The sequence below is a fragment of the Oncorhynchus tshawytscha genome, linkage group LG02, assembly GCF_018296145.1.
Source record: "Oncorhynchus tshawytscha isolate Ot180627B linkage group LG02, Otsh_v2.0, whole genome shotgun sequence".
NCBI lineage: Eukaryota > Metazoa > Chordata > Actinopteri > Salmoniformes > Salmonidae > Oncorhynchus > Oncorhynchus tshawytscha.
In genome coordinates this window covers 25,727,469-25,741,316 of record NC_056430.1, presented here as the reverse complement: position 1 = coordinate 25,741,316, position 13,848 = coordinate 25,727,469, and positions in this window count along the sequence as shown.

Below are 13,848 nucleotides of genomic sequence, written 5' to 3'. Positions count from 1 at the left end.
GGGTGTTGAATAGGACATGGTCATGTTTTGGCTGAACTTGTAATTTACTGACACACACATTCAGATATCTGAGCCTACACACAATAAGATCACTGACGTGAGATCACTGACTCAAAGACATGCCTACTCATCTCAGTTAGCCTAGTAGTTTCTATTTTGATGAGTCCATAGAGATTGATGTTTTGTTATTTTCTATGCTTGAAATGTTAGACCACAGAGTTTTATTAGCTTTGTTATATTAGCAAAGACTGAAGCAGGTGGAATCAGTTTGGTTTCACAGTATTGTGCTCTATACTCTCAAAAGCTCACGCTTAACAAGGTCTAGAAACGTAATGTTCAAAACATGTGTTATCAATGATTGTGACCAGGGACAGGTTTCCCGATAACATTTAGGCTTACAAGTGTTTTAACGATGCATCGTTCCTACAACAGCTGAAGATGTAACATGAGTTTCCCACAACACCACGTTATTCTAACGCTTACTCAATAAAAATAAATAATCGCTAACATGATCATGTAGCCTACAAGTATCAAAATAGAACTCGATTGAACATAAAATCTATTTCAAAATGATTGAAACAGGCCCATTGTAACGCCGGGAGAGTGATGGGTGTGGAGTCAGACGCAGAGAGCAGAAGGTAAACGGGAAAAACGCTTTAATGTCCTCCGTAGCAGGAACAGGTACAAAATAGGGTGAAGCCCAAAACACAGGCGCAAACAACAACCCAAAACCACTGTTACAAATACCGGACAGTGAAAACCCCAAATCAACAATACACCACTAATGTACAATAACAACAAGCACAAACACCAACGGGCTAAACGAACTTAAATAACACCCATCCCAAAACCCCAACAAGGAACAGGTGAAAACAATTAGACCAAAACAAACGAAAAGGAAAAAGGGATCGGTAGCAGCTAGTAGACCGGCAACAGCGACCGCCGAGCACCACCCGAACAGGAAGGGGAGCCACCTTCGGTAGTATTCGTGACACCCATAGCCTAGACCTACTGTATTTATATTGTAATACAATCATCTCGGTTTTAATTTTAAGCATTTTATTTATATTATACGTCGCTTGTTTGTATCAATTGCAAAGACACTGGGAACTTTGAATTTGTAGTCAACTTTGTCAGACGTTTCCAGTGGTCACACAGAGACAAATAAACCATGTGATTATATGTCTAGTGAAGATAAAGTGTATAAAGTGATGTGGGAGGGCAAAAAAGCATCTAACAACACCCTTAACTGTTCTACGAGTGGTCTGAGGCAGGCGGTAGATTACGTTAGATTAAGCTTTTTCAAGTGCAACGTTAATAACAATGGTTTTGGGAAACAGTTTGGAGATTTAACAATGATCCTACGAAGGTTCTAAAAATGAACATAGCCTTAAGATTTGTTTTGGGAAACCGGGTCCATACCCTTACACTAGAGACACTGTGTATGAAGAGCATGCCAAGTTGTAATAATGATTATAGTAGTAGAGCTGAATGAAGTCTTCTCGTTACACTCCAGGTCCCCTCACCTCCATGGGGCATCTGATTCCAGATCTTACAATGAAGGGTGTTTCAAGGTGCCAGAGGATCAGTGAACAGAAAATGTTGCTCATTAATAAATGTGCCTCCAGACAAAAAAAAGTTTGGACGTCTGAGAACATTGAGGCCAATGTTGTATCGAAAAATACATCCAGAACTTTTAGAAGCGGGTTTCTAAAAGGAGAATATGGAGTATGGAGGCCTGTCTGCCTGCTATGATGAGTATGTCTGTCTCTCTACACATGTCTACACATTAAACTTTCAGCCTGCTTGCATTCTAGTCTGTCTGTCTGCAGGCTGATGTCTGTTTGTAAATCTAACAGCAGCCATCTATCAGGCTACATGTTGCCTTTGAAATAGATGGATGTGACACTGATGAGAGAGAGAGAGAGAGAGAGAGAGAGAGAGAGAGAGAGAGAGAGAGAGAGAGAGAGAGAATAAAAAAAACACTTTCAGGGGTCTGTGTCCCATCAGAGTAGATCAAACCCTGCCAGACACTTGACATACATGCTATTTGTATTACTGACAGGTTTGATACCTTACTCTTTATGCAAACTGTTAGGAATTATTACAAAACTCTCCCATACACAGGCAGACAGCCCAGTTCGCCCAAGTGAGTCTGTCAGAAATGGAGGGAAAAGTGAGAGGTTATGAAGAGAGCATGGAAAGGGAGTGAAAGAAAGATAATTGTGAATGAGTGGTTTTGTGTACAGGTGTCCCTGTGTACACAATAGTGACACCTCATTGACTGGACAAGTTGGGTTATACACACTGTATACAGTACACACACACACGCACACACAAACACATTTAGCTATAACAAATATAATTACTAATAACACTTTAGTCTTGACATGATGTTTCCTCTGAGACCAACACAAACACAGTAACAAACAGTCGTTTACATTCACATCCATCTTCATTTACAATATGTGTTTAAATAACCCTATCCCAAACAGAATCCTTCCTTTACCTTGTCTTCACATTGTTCTGTATCTATAGGCCATTCAGACCTTTTTCTTGGGGAACTTTTACAGTTGATATAGAGAGGGGAAAGGGAGTTTCCCAGACCCTAACCGATCAGCATTCACAAAGGCAGGCGAGACAGACGGCCTGCTGTTTGTGAGTGTGTATGTGTATGTGAACGCGCGATCGAGAGAGTGTGTGCGTGAGCGTGTGAGCGAGGTGCTCTGGGATTTATGTCTGGGATATGGGAAAAGAGAGGTGCTGCTGCCAACCGTCCTGTGGAAGAGTATTTATGTGGCGTTCAGGACTCATTAACACCCAGAAATTCTGGGAGAGCTACAGAGAAGCTGCATATAATAGCACATTGTGTGTGTGTGTGTTTAGAATATAAAGTAGGTTTCTCAATGTTTCTCTTGGACATTTCTACATTATGTAATCAAAATAGATCACCGATGAAGTGGTTGTGTTTATCATTCTTAACTGTGTTTCCTGTTTTCTAATGAGCCAGATGGCCAGGTCTTTATCACAAATTACAAATCCTTTGTTGACAATGGTCTGAATAAAAAGTTGAACAGGCATTGTAGATTTTATTTGTACTTTTTTAAATTGAACCTTTATTTAACTAGGCAAGTCAGTTAAGAACGAATTCTTACCCTACCCTACCCTGGTCAACAACCCTGCACCCCTTCACAGCAACTCACCCAAACTGCTACATTCCTATATCTATCCTACCCTGCCTTTCTAAAGTCTTGGAAAGGCAAGTTAACAAACAGATCACGGACCATTTCGAATCCCACTGTACCTTCTCTGCTATGCAATCTGGTCATGGGTGCACCTCAGCCACGCTCAAGGTCCTAAACGATATAATAACCTCCACCGATAAGAGACAATACTGTGCAGCTGCATTCATAGACCTGGCCAAGGCTTTCGACTCTGCCAATCACCACATTCTCATTGGCAGACTCACCAGCCTTGGTTTCTCAAATAACTGCCTTGCCTGGTTCACCAACTATTTCTCAGACAGAGTTCCGCGTGTTAAATTGGGGGACCTGTTGTCCGGACCTCTGGCAGTCTCTATGGGGGTGCCACAGGGTTAAATTCTCGGGCCGACTCTTTTCGCTGTATACGTCAATGATGTTGCTCTTACTGCTGATGATTCCCTGATCCACCTCTACGCAGACGACACCATTCTGTATACTTCTGGCCCTTCTTTGGACACCGTGTTAACTAACCTCCAGACGAGCTTCAATGCCATACAACTCTCCTTGGCTGCAACTGCTCTTATATGCAAGTAAAAATAAATGCATGCTCTTCAACCGATCGACCAGCACCTGCCCGCCCATCCAGCATCACTACTCTGGACAGTTCTGACTTAGAATATGTGGACATCAACAAATACCTAGGTGTCTGGCTAGACTGTAAACTCTCCTTCCGGACTCATATTAAGCATCGCCAATCCAAAATGAAATCTAGAATCTGCTTCCTATTTCGCAACAAAGCATCCTTCACTCATGCTGCCAAACATACCCTCGTAAAACTGACTATCCTACCGATCCTTGACTTTGGCGATGTCATTTACAAAATAGCCTCCAACACTCTACTCAGAAAATTGGATGCAGTCTATCACAGTGCCATCCATTTGTCACCAAAGCCCCATATACTACCCACCACTGCAACCTTTATGCTCTCGTTGGCTGGCGCTCTCTACATATTCGTTGACAAACCCACTGGCTCCAGCTCATCTACAAGTCTTTGCTAGGTAAAGCCCCACTTTAGCTCACTGGTCACCATAGCAGCACCCACCTGTAGCATGCGCTCCAGCAGGTATATTTCACTGGTCACCCCGAAAGCCAATTGGCCGCCTTTCCTTCCAGTTCTCTGCTGCCAATGACTGGAACAAATTGCAAAAATCACTAAAGATGGAGACTCATATCTCCCTCACTAACGTGATGCACCAGCTGTCAGAGCAGCTCACAGATCACTGCACCTGTTCATAGCCCATCTGTAAATAGCCCATGCAACTACCTCATCCCCATACTGTTCTTTTTATTTGCTCCTTTGCACCCCAGTATCTCTAATTGCACATTCATCTTCTGCACATCTATCACTCCAGTCTATCACTCCAGTGTTTAATTGCTGAATTGTAATTATTTTGCCACTATGGCCTATTTATTGCCTTACCTCCCTTATCTTTCCTCATTTGCACACACTGTATATAGACTTTTTTCTATTGTGTTATTGACTGTATGTTTTGTTTATTCCATGTGTAACTCTGTGTTGTTGTTTGTCTCGCACTGCTTTGCTTTATCTTGGCCAGGTCGCAGTTGTAAATGAGGACTTGTTCTCAACTAGCATACCTGGTTAAATAAAGTTGAAATAACATTTTTCTTTTTTAAAGAACAATGACAGCCTACACCAACCAAACCTGGACGACGCTAGGCAAAATGTGCACCGCCCTATGGGACTCCCAATCACAGCCAGTTGTGATACAGCCTAGATTCAAACCAGGGTGTCTGTAGTGACGCCTCTAGCACTGAGATGTAGTGCCTTAGACCACTGAGTCACTCGGGAGCCCGGTTAGTAGATTTAATTGATGGACCAATACACATTTGAATGAATAAATAAGGCAGAATCTCAAAATGTTGGGAAAGAGCACATGGTCAGGAGTTCAGTGTGTCCGGTCCAGCAGATCTGATTGCTATCACCTCACCAGCCTGGCCAGGGTGAATGACAGTTGGCTGATTGGGCTGAGAAACTGTGATGGGGTGAGGTTGGACCCAGGTGCAGGGAAGAGACCAGAAGAGGAATCAGTGGTTAAGGATAAACATAAATACCTTAATGATAAACAGTAGCCGCAGGATCACAGTACACTAAGTCTCCAAAACTCACTCACGAAACAAAACACACATGGTAAACAATTCAAGCTTCTGCAAAGGACAACAGAAAACACACAGGGAAATCATAATGAGTAAATAGGACACACCTGAGTGTCATTGTCTCTAGGACGGTCTCTGCTGCCCTTTGGTGACAAGTGGAACCATGACAGTACCCCCCCTATTTCGGCACCAAGCATGATACGCAACTCTAAACATTATTGAGGGAGAAGTGTATGTAGGACCTGGACATGTGTTTTGTTTGATTATGCTCTTGATCAGACAGTCCTCTGCACATTGTGTGATGATTGGTAAGACATTGTAACAGCAACAGTGAGTTTGTTTTGATTTGAGTTCCTGGCATTCACACCAGGCCTGAGATATACGCCATTAGTGGTTGATGAGGTGTCGATGACATTGAGCTTAACATTAGTAATTAGGAATGACACTGTCCAAAATCCATAAACGAAGGCTTTCTGGTCTGTGCTATGAAAACGTGAGCAGCAATATATCTCATGAGCTCTATAAACAACAGGGGTGGAGGATATGGGAATGTAAACATAATTTGTCCCTAGTCAGCAAATATATTTAAAACACAATTATGCACTGCTAACAACAAACACATGAAGTCATGTTCCTTCTGCTTTTGTGGTGGCCTCTGCCAGTGGCAGAGAAAATTTAACAGAAGAGAGCAGTAAAAGTGAGGGAAGAGGGAGGGAAGGAAGAGGGTTGATGGAAGGAGGTCAATGAAGTTTTGGGAGAAGGCTGGGTTAATCATGTTAACATGGGACTGTTCGATAATTGGACAGAAATCAGAGATGGAAAAGGGGAAACTTCTGCACTCTCACAGTACACTAACTCTTACACAGATGAATGGGTACACATGTAAGCAAAATAGTGCAAAACTATATTTGAAGCAATTGCTACAATACAGACTGTGCAACAGGGTGTTGTCCAGGGTCATGCAAAGGTTATTTGCTCTCTGGGAGGGGGACACCGTGGAGTTGTAAACTTTGGTTTTTATTTCTTTATGTATTTTTTATTTCACCTTTATTTAACCAGGTAGGCTAGTTGAGAACAAGTTCTCATTTGCAACTGCGACCTGGCCAAGATAAAGCATATCAGTGTGAACAGACAACACAGAGTTAAAATGGAGTAAACAATTAACAAGTCAATAACACAGTAGAAAAAAAGGGGAGTCTATATACATTGTGTGCAAAAGGCATGAGGAGGTAGGCGAATAATTACAATTTTGCAGATTAACACTGGAGTGATAAATGATCAGATGGTCATGTACAGGTAGAGATATTGGTGTGCAAAAGAGCAGAAAAGTAAATAAATAAAAACAGTATGGGGGTGAGGTAGGTAAAAATGGGTGGGCTATTTACCGATAGACTATGTACAGCTGCAGCGATCGTTTAGCTGCTCAGATAGTAGATGTTTGAAGTTGGTGAGGGAGATAAAAGTCTCCAACTTCAGCGATTTTTGCAATTCGTTCCAGTCACAGATGAAGAAGTCTTGGAGCAGGTAGGCCTTTCCCGGGAGGAAGAGCATTTCCATTTTGTCGAGGTTGAAGAGTAGTTGAGTGTCATCCACATAGCAATGATAGGAAAGATCATGTGAGGATATGACAGAGCTGAGTGACTTTGCGTAAAAAGAAGATGGGCCTAGAACCGAGCCCTGGGGGACACCAGTAGTGAGCGCATGTGGTACAGATGCAGATCCTGTCCACGCTGTAGCTGTATTGTTAGAGAGTGGTAAAGATAAAGATTTTGTTCGGGGGCCAGACAGGTATTAACCCTGCCGAAAGGAAAATAGTAGGAGTACTACCACACACACCAGCAGAAGAGACTGCCTAGAGTTTAGCATGTTTGCCAGAGGAGATAAAAGATAAGACACACCATAGCACAGGGGTAACCCAACCAATAATACCTCATACAATAAAAATGGTAGAGCAATTTAACGGCAACTTCATAGAAACAATTCACAAGAAAGAACTGAGAGAGAGAGAGGAGAGAGAGAGAGAGACTTAGCTGTTGACTTCAGGATTGCAGTTGCACTGTCTGTCCATCTGATGGTTTGTTTGTATGTCAAACCTTCGCACCAATGTTGCTACTAATCCATGCGATCAATAACTGGTGCATTCCCAAAAGATAACAACCTCGATCTAGAGCAGTAACACCGATGATTGAGTTAAACACTTTACAAACTAATCACTCAGAAAATAAACAAGACTTCTGCAGCATTGCACACCCCAATCAAACTGCCGCACCAACCGAGAGCTACCTCCCAGAGAGCCGGAAGAGCTATCTTCATTTCCTCCTTTATGACTGCTGATGTGCTCTTGAAGTGGCAGCGCACAGTAAAGGCTCCATGCAGGATTTTGCCACAACACCACCTAGTAGAAGCGACCTGCCAGGTAGGATGAAATCAGGAGTCTGCAGAGCCAGAGACACCCAACCCTGAGAGGGTGGAGAGGAAGATCTGATGGTTCCCAGTGTCAAAGACAGACACAGAAAGACACACACACACATACACACACACATACATGCACCCATGCACAAATGGTGGACAAAAGTCCTCAACATCCCAGTCAATAACCACGGTCCTCAACCCCCCCAGTCATAGACAGCCTCACACTTGCATAATAATCTCCCATTTATTATATCCTGTTTCTGAACAACTATACTGAACAAAAATATAAACACAACATGCAAAGTATTGGTCCCATGTTTCAAGAGCTGACATTAAAGATCCCAGCAATGTCCATACGCACAAAAAGCATATTTCTGTCAAATGTTTTGCACAAATTTGTTTACATCCCTGTTACTGAGTGTTTCTCCTTTGCCAAGATAATCCATCCACTGACAGGTGTGGCATATCAAGAAGCTGATTAAACAGCATGACCATTATACAGGTGCACCTTGGGCTGGGGCCATTAAAAGGCCACTATAAAATGTGCAGTTTTGTCACATAACTCAATGCCACAGATGTCTCAAGTTTTGAAGGAGCGTGAAATTGGCCTGCTGACTGCAAGAATGTCCACCAGAGCGGTTGCCAGATAATTAATGTTAATTTCTTTACCAACGCTGTTTTCGAAAATTCTGCAATACATCCAAACGGATTTGCAACCGCAGACCATGTGTAACAACACCAACCCAGGACCTCCACATCCGGCTTCCTCACCTGTGGGATCGTCTGAGACCAGCCACCTGGACAGCTGATGAAACTGAGGAGTATTTCTGTCTGTAACAAAGCCTTTTGGTGGGTGGGGAGCCAGTGAAAATATTGCACACTTCCTCCCATGGTTACATTAACCCCCCTCCTAGCTCCAATTGTGGTGCTCCTCTGAAGTTTAGCATACATTAATTACAGTTCTTCTCAATTGCTTGAGCACATTTGTTCAAACATATTTCACTTTTTCAAAACAAATAACACGCAGCCCCAAACTGACACACGTTGCCCAAAATGACACATTTCATTTGCAAAATGCATTAAGACTCTGAAAACATTAAATACATGACACAAAATCAATTACCTCCATCAAAACATAAAACTTTTGATTAGATAACAAGTTTTTTCAGTCAGTCAGTACACAATGGCCCAATAAATACTAACTACAACTATCAATATACCCTAACATGGTTAACCCTCTTTAATTTTGTCTGTGCCATTTGTTGGTACTACACTAATCATAGTATGCACCATAAAAGACAAGTAAACATATTATCAGAGCGTAGGCTGTATTATTTTTTTCCTAAAATTATTTGACCAAATACAGAATGAATGTCACTCAAGAGCATGAATATTCAGAAACAGAAGGTTTAATTGAACCTTTTTCCGGTTTAACAGAGCTGAACTACACTATCCTCCTCTACACACCCCTCTACCTGTCCTTTGCCCGTTCCCTCAGCCTCTTACTTGGTTCATTCTTACAAACAACAACTAAGAGGTGACCTCTTTTATGCATGAATAAGGACTGATTGCTGGTTGAACAATTGTGCAAAGAAGCTTTGCACATGCGCAGAAGAGGTTCACATTCATGGGAGTAATTTGTATCAGCTGTGACCAAATGTTTTAATTTGGTTTCTCATGATTTACTCAACTGAGTTTTGCGTCTTCTGTAGAGAGTTGTGTTTACTGTTTTGCAAAAATGTGCTTAGCATTTACATGGTGTGTGAAAGCAATGAGAAATGACTTACAGTTTTGTAAAAAAGAAAACTGTTGTGTTCATTAGGTTATGGTGGAGATGAAGTGGACCCCAGTTTATTAAAAGTGTCTTAGCAATTGAGAAAAACTAACTCTTAACAGTTTTAGTTGTAGAACCTTGAAAAGCAAGGAAAGCAAGGGCATTTTTTACATGTGTTGTACATGGACCTTCACCATACAGAACAACACACACAAAGACAATATACAATATAAGCGGAATATGATCTATAGTGAAAACATTCCTGATGCTGAGTGTACTGTATATAGATATTTTGGGTAGTAATCTGACAGATGTTATATAAAACGGGAAGGGATGAGTGCTGAGAAAACAACCGGCATGAGTCATTTTCCGATGCAGGACTGAACTGAGCTGACCTGTGCTGCTCCCTCCCTCCATGTCAATAGCTATCACACAAGTTCACGGTGTATTTTACTGCTATGTGCTGAGCATACCAACACCAGTGTGTTGGGTCTGTGTGTCTGAGACTGGTGTGTACATTGAAGGTGTGTACTATGCCAGAGTTCTCTATGACTGTCCCAGATGTGAGCGTGTGTGTTTCTCTATGAGTGTGTGATATTTTCACACAAAGGCACTGTAACTGTCTTCACTGTCTGACTTGTATTGTCATGAGAGAGCACCTGTATCCTACTCTGTAAAGAGAGATACAGCTCAGCACAGAGCAGCTTTTGGCTCGGCCTGATGGGTATTGTTGTTCTTTCCTTTTTGGGGGACACTGCATATGACATGTGTGAGGAGGCCTGGTATTGTAATCATTGTCAGACAGAGAACTAGAGGAACGACAGCAGCCTCAGAGGAAAAATACACACTTCCCTCCTCCTTATTGATACAGACATAGACAAGCAATGATGGAAATCACCTAGTCCTCGCTGAAACGCACACAGCTGGAAAAGTACTGAGATACAGAATCAGTCATGCATGCACTTCAAATCTAAGCTGACCTTGTTCTGGTTAGGGTTACCATAATACACATTTTAGTTTGTTTTATTGGCATGTCTGTACATAACATCTGACACCAAACAGTGCACTGTTGCCAAAGCGATTCATGGAATATCTTCAGGAGGTGATGTATCACAGGTTCAATCATTAAACAATGAAACATGTATTATACAACTTTGGAGCTGTACAAGCTGCTTACCAGCACTCCTTAAGGAATGTAGGATAATCACACTGGAATGCCAAGTGCATATCTTCTTGGTTTTCATTGTAGGGTGAGAGATTAAAAACATAAAGGAGATGGGATTCCTGTGCTTAAAAGGAAGTGCTGGCTCATATGGGACATATTTGAGTAATTACCAACAGAAGCAGAAGTGACCCAGGCCAGAGACTGTTCATGTTTACATGGTAGATCTCGCTTAGGTTGAATGAATAAAATAATTGTTAGAATGAGTTAATATACTTTATACTGTATGAAATACAGGACGGTTCTAACCTAGAATGCATGGACAACTACAAATACCTAGGTGTCTGGCTAGACTGTAAACTCTCCTTCCAGACTCATATCAAACATCTCCAATCCAAAATCAAATCTAGAATTGTCTTTCTATTCCGCAACGAAGCTTCCTTCACTTACGTCGCCAAACTTACCCTAGTAAAACTGACTGTCCTACCGATCCTCGACTTCGGCGATGTCATCTACAAAATAGCTTCCAATACTCTACTCAGCAAATTGGATGTAGTCTATCACAGTGCCATCCGCTTTGTTACCAAAGCGCCTTATACCACCCACCACTGTGACTGTATGCTCTAGTTGGCTGGCCCTCGCTAGATATTCATCGCCAGACCCACTGGCTCCAGGTCATCTATAAGTCTATGCTAGGTAAAGCTCCGCCTTATGTCAGCTCACTGGTCACGATAACAACACCCACACGTAGCACACGCTCCAGCAGGTATATCTCACTGGTCATCCCCAAAGCCAACACCTCCTTTTGGCCGCCTTTCCTTCCAGTTCTCTGCTGCCAGTGACTGGAACGAATTGCAAAAATAGCTGAAGCTGGAGACTTGTGTTTCCCTCACTAACTTTAAACATCAGCTATCTGAGCAGCTAACCGATTGCTGCAGCTGTACATAGTTCATCTGTAAATATCCCACCCAATCTACCTACCTCATCCCCATATTGTTTTTATTTACTTTGCTGCTCTTTTGCACACCAGTATCACTACTTATACACCATCATCTGCTCATATATTACTCCAGTGTTAATCTGCTAAATTGTAATTACTTTGCTACTATGGCCTATTTATTGCCTTACCTCCTCATGCTATTTGCACACACCGTATATAGACTTTTTTTTGTTTTATTACATTATTGACTGTACACTTATTTATTCCATGTGTAACTCTGTGTTGTTTCTGTCGCACTGCTTTGCTTTATCTTGGCCAGGTCACAGTTGTAAATGAGAACTTGTACTCAACTAGTTTACCTGGTTAAATAAAGGTGAAATAAAATAAAATAATAAAAATACCTAGTGAATACAATTTATAAAAATACAGACAAAGCATTGTAGATATGGATGCCTGTTGGAGTTCACCACTTTTTTCAGTTATTTGTTTTGATCAACTGTATAATAAACCAAGGTAGAGTAGAAAAATAAACAGATGACAGGATGAAACAAGAGAGAGAGAGAGAGAGAGAGAGAGAGAGAGCGTGAGAGAGAGAGAGAGAGTCTTCGAGAGAGATTACCACATTGAACAATATACATAGGAGTGATAAAATGGTGGTTTGAGAGCCTAATGAGTTTATAATGAACTGTATGTGTAAGGAATTGTATTTTACATGAAATTTGGCAGGGATTCAAACCAATCACGGGTTATAGACTTTGCAGGTTTTAAAAGCAATTTCCAATTGAGCCAACATAAGCAGTGTTTACCACGAACGTGGGAACATTGCCTTTAAAAACGGCAATGCTTATAACCCCTACAGTGTATATCCTGGCCTTAGTAGTTTACATAGATAATTAATGCAACATTTTCAAGGGAAAACTGACAGTTGAATATTCCCAAATCCCTTTACCGTTTATTATCCCAGCAATCAGAATACTCCAACATTTAAATTATATGAAAACAACAACATCCAAAAACACATAAATAAAATAAGACCAGGTCTATAATTAGACTGAATGCACCAGGGAGGACCACCACAAATGCGGCCATATTATCTGACATCTGTTTTGCAGCTTGTCGGTGCGCGCAGGGTTTATGTTGAGAAGGCAGCGTGAGTATATCATTTTTGGCCCACTTCCACAGGGCTATGGCAGATTCCTGCAGGCAAAGCCGTCTGATGTAGTGCTTTGGGAGAGGGGGGATGGAGAGAGTTATATTCTGCAACTGTCTCCCCTTCGGAGGTCAACCAAAGCCTGCCAGAGGCCCCAAACACAGAGACAAGGCTCGTAAATGTCCCTCACACTCGCCCATACTCATTTTCTCTGTGATATGTCTCCTTTTTCACGACTGGAAGAGGCTTACACACTGTAAAATGTGGTCATTTCTGAGTTTTACTCCCCCTTTTCCCTTTATTCTTTTTATGAAATAGCCCCATATGGAAGAGTTTGGGTTCAGTTCTCTCCTGGAAATCATACAGAAAATTGAGAATGGCCTGAAAGAGTATTCCAGATAGGAAATTATCCTTTCACCATCGCTATGCCCAACTATGTACAAAAGGCTCTTGGGAAGAGGTCAAAATATGGGCTGGCTATTTATAATCCTGCTTTATATTCATGGAGAAGAGAGTGATTTATTCATTTTGTATCACATTGAAGATATCATAAATGCCAGAAGTAATCTATCACATGCCGTCACAGAGGAGAACAGAGGAAACATCTTGTCTGTTTTTGATTTGAGTCCTGTTTGAAAACAACAAGTCTGTTCTGCATGCTCTCTTTGCAACTAAATTCTCCCGGTGGTAGCTCTGACATTTGGCTGTTCTCATCTATGTTGAAATACCAGAGCCATAGATAAAAACGAGTTTGGCAAACTATTCCTGATGGCACCAAACATTCCATGACAATTTGAATGTAATCGATTCGTAACCTTTGGTGCTAATATGGCACCCCTTGGAATTTTAAATCCCAAACAAATTCTCCTCAACATCTTACCAATGGCTCTGGGAACTCTCATGGATTCAAAGATCCTCCAGTCTATTTCTAGGGTATACTATACAACACAAATCTACTCCAAGTGGTGGGGGAGTAGAGGGAAGAAACTGCTTTCACACCTCAGCCTAATGTGGAACTAATTTCAGTTGATC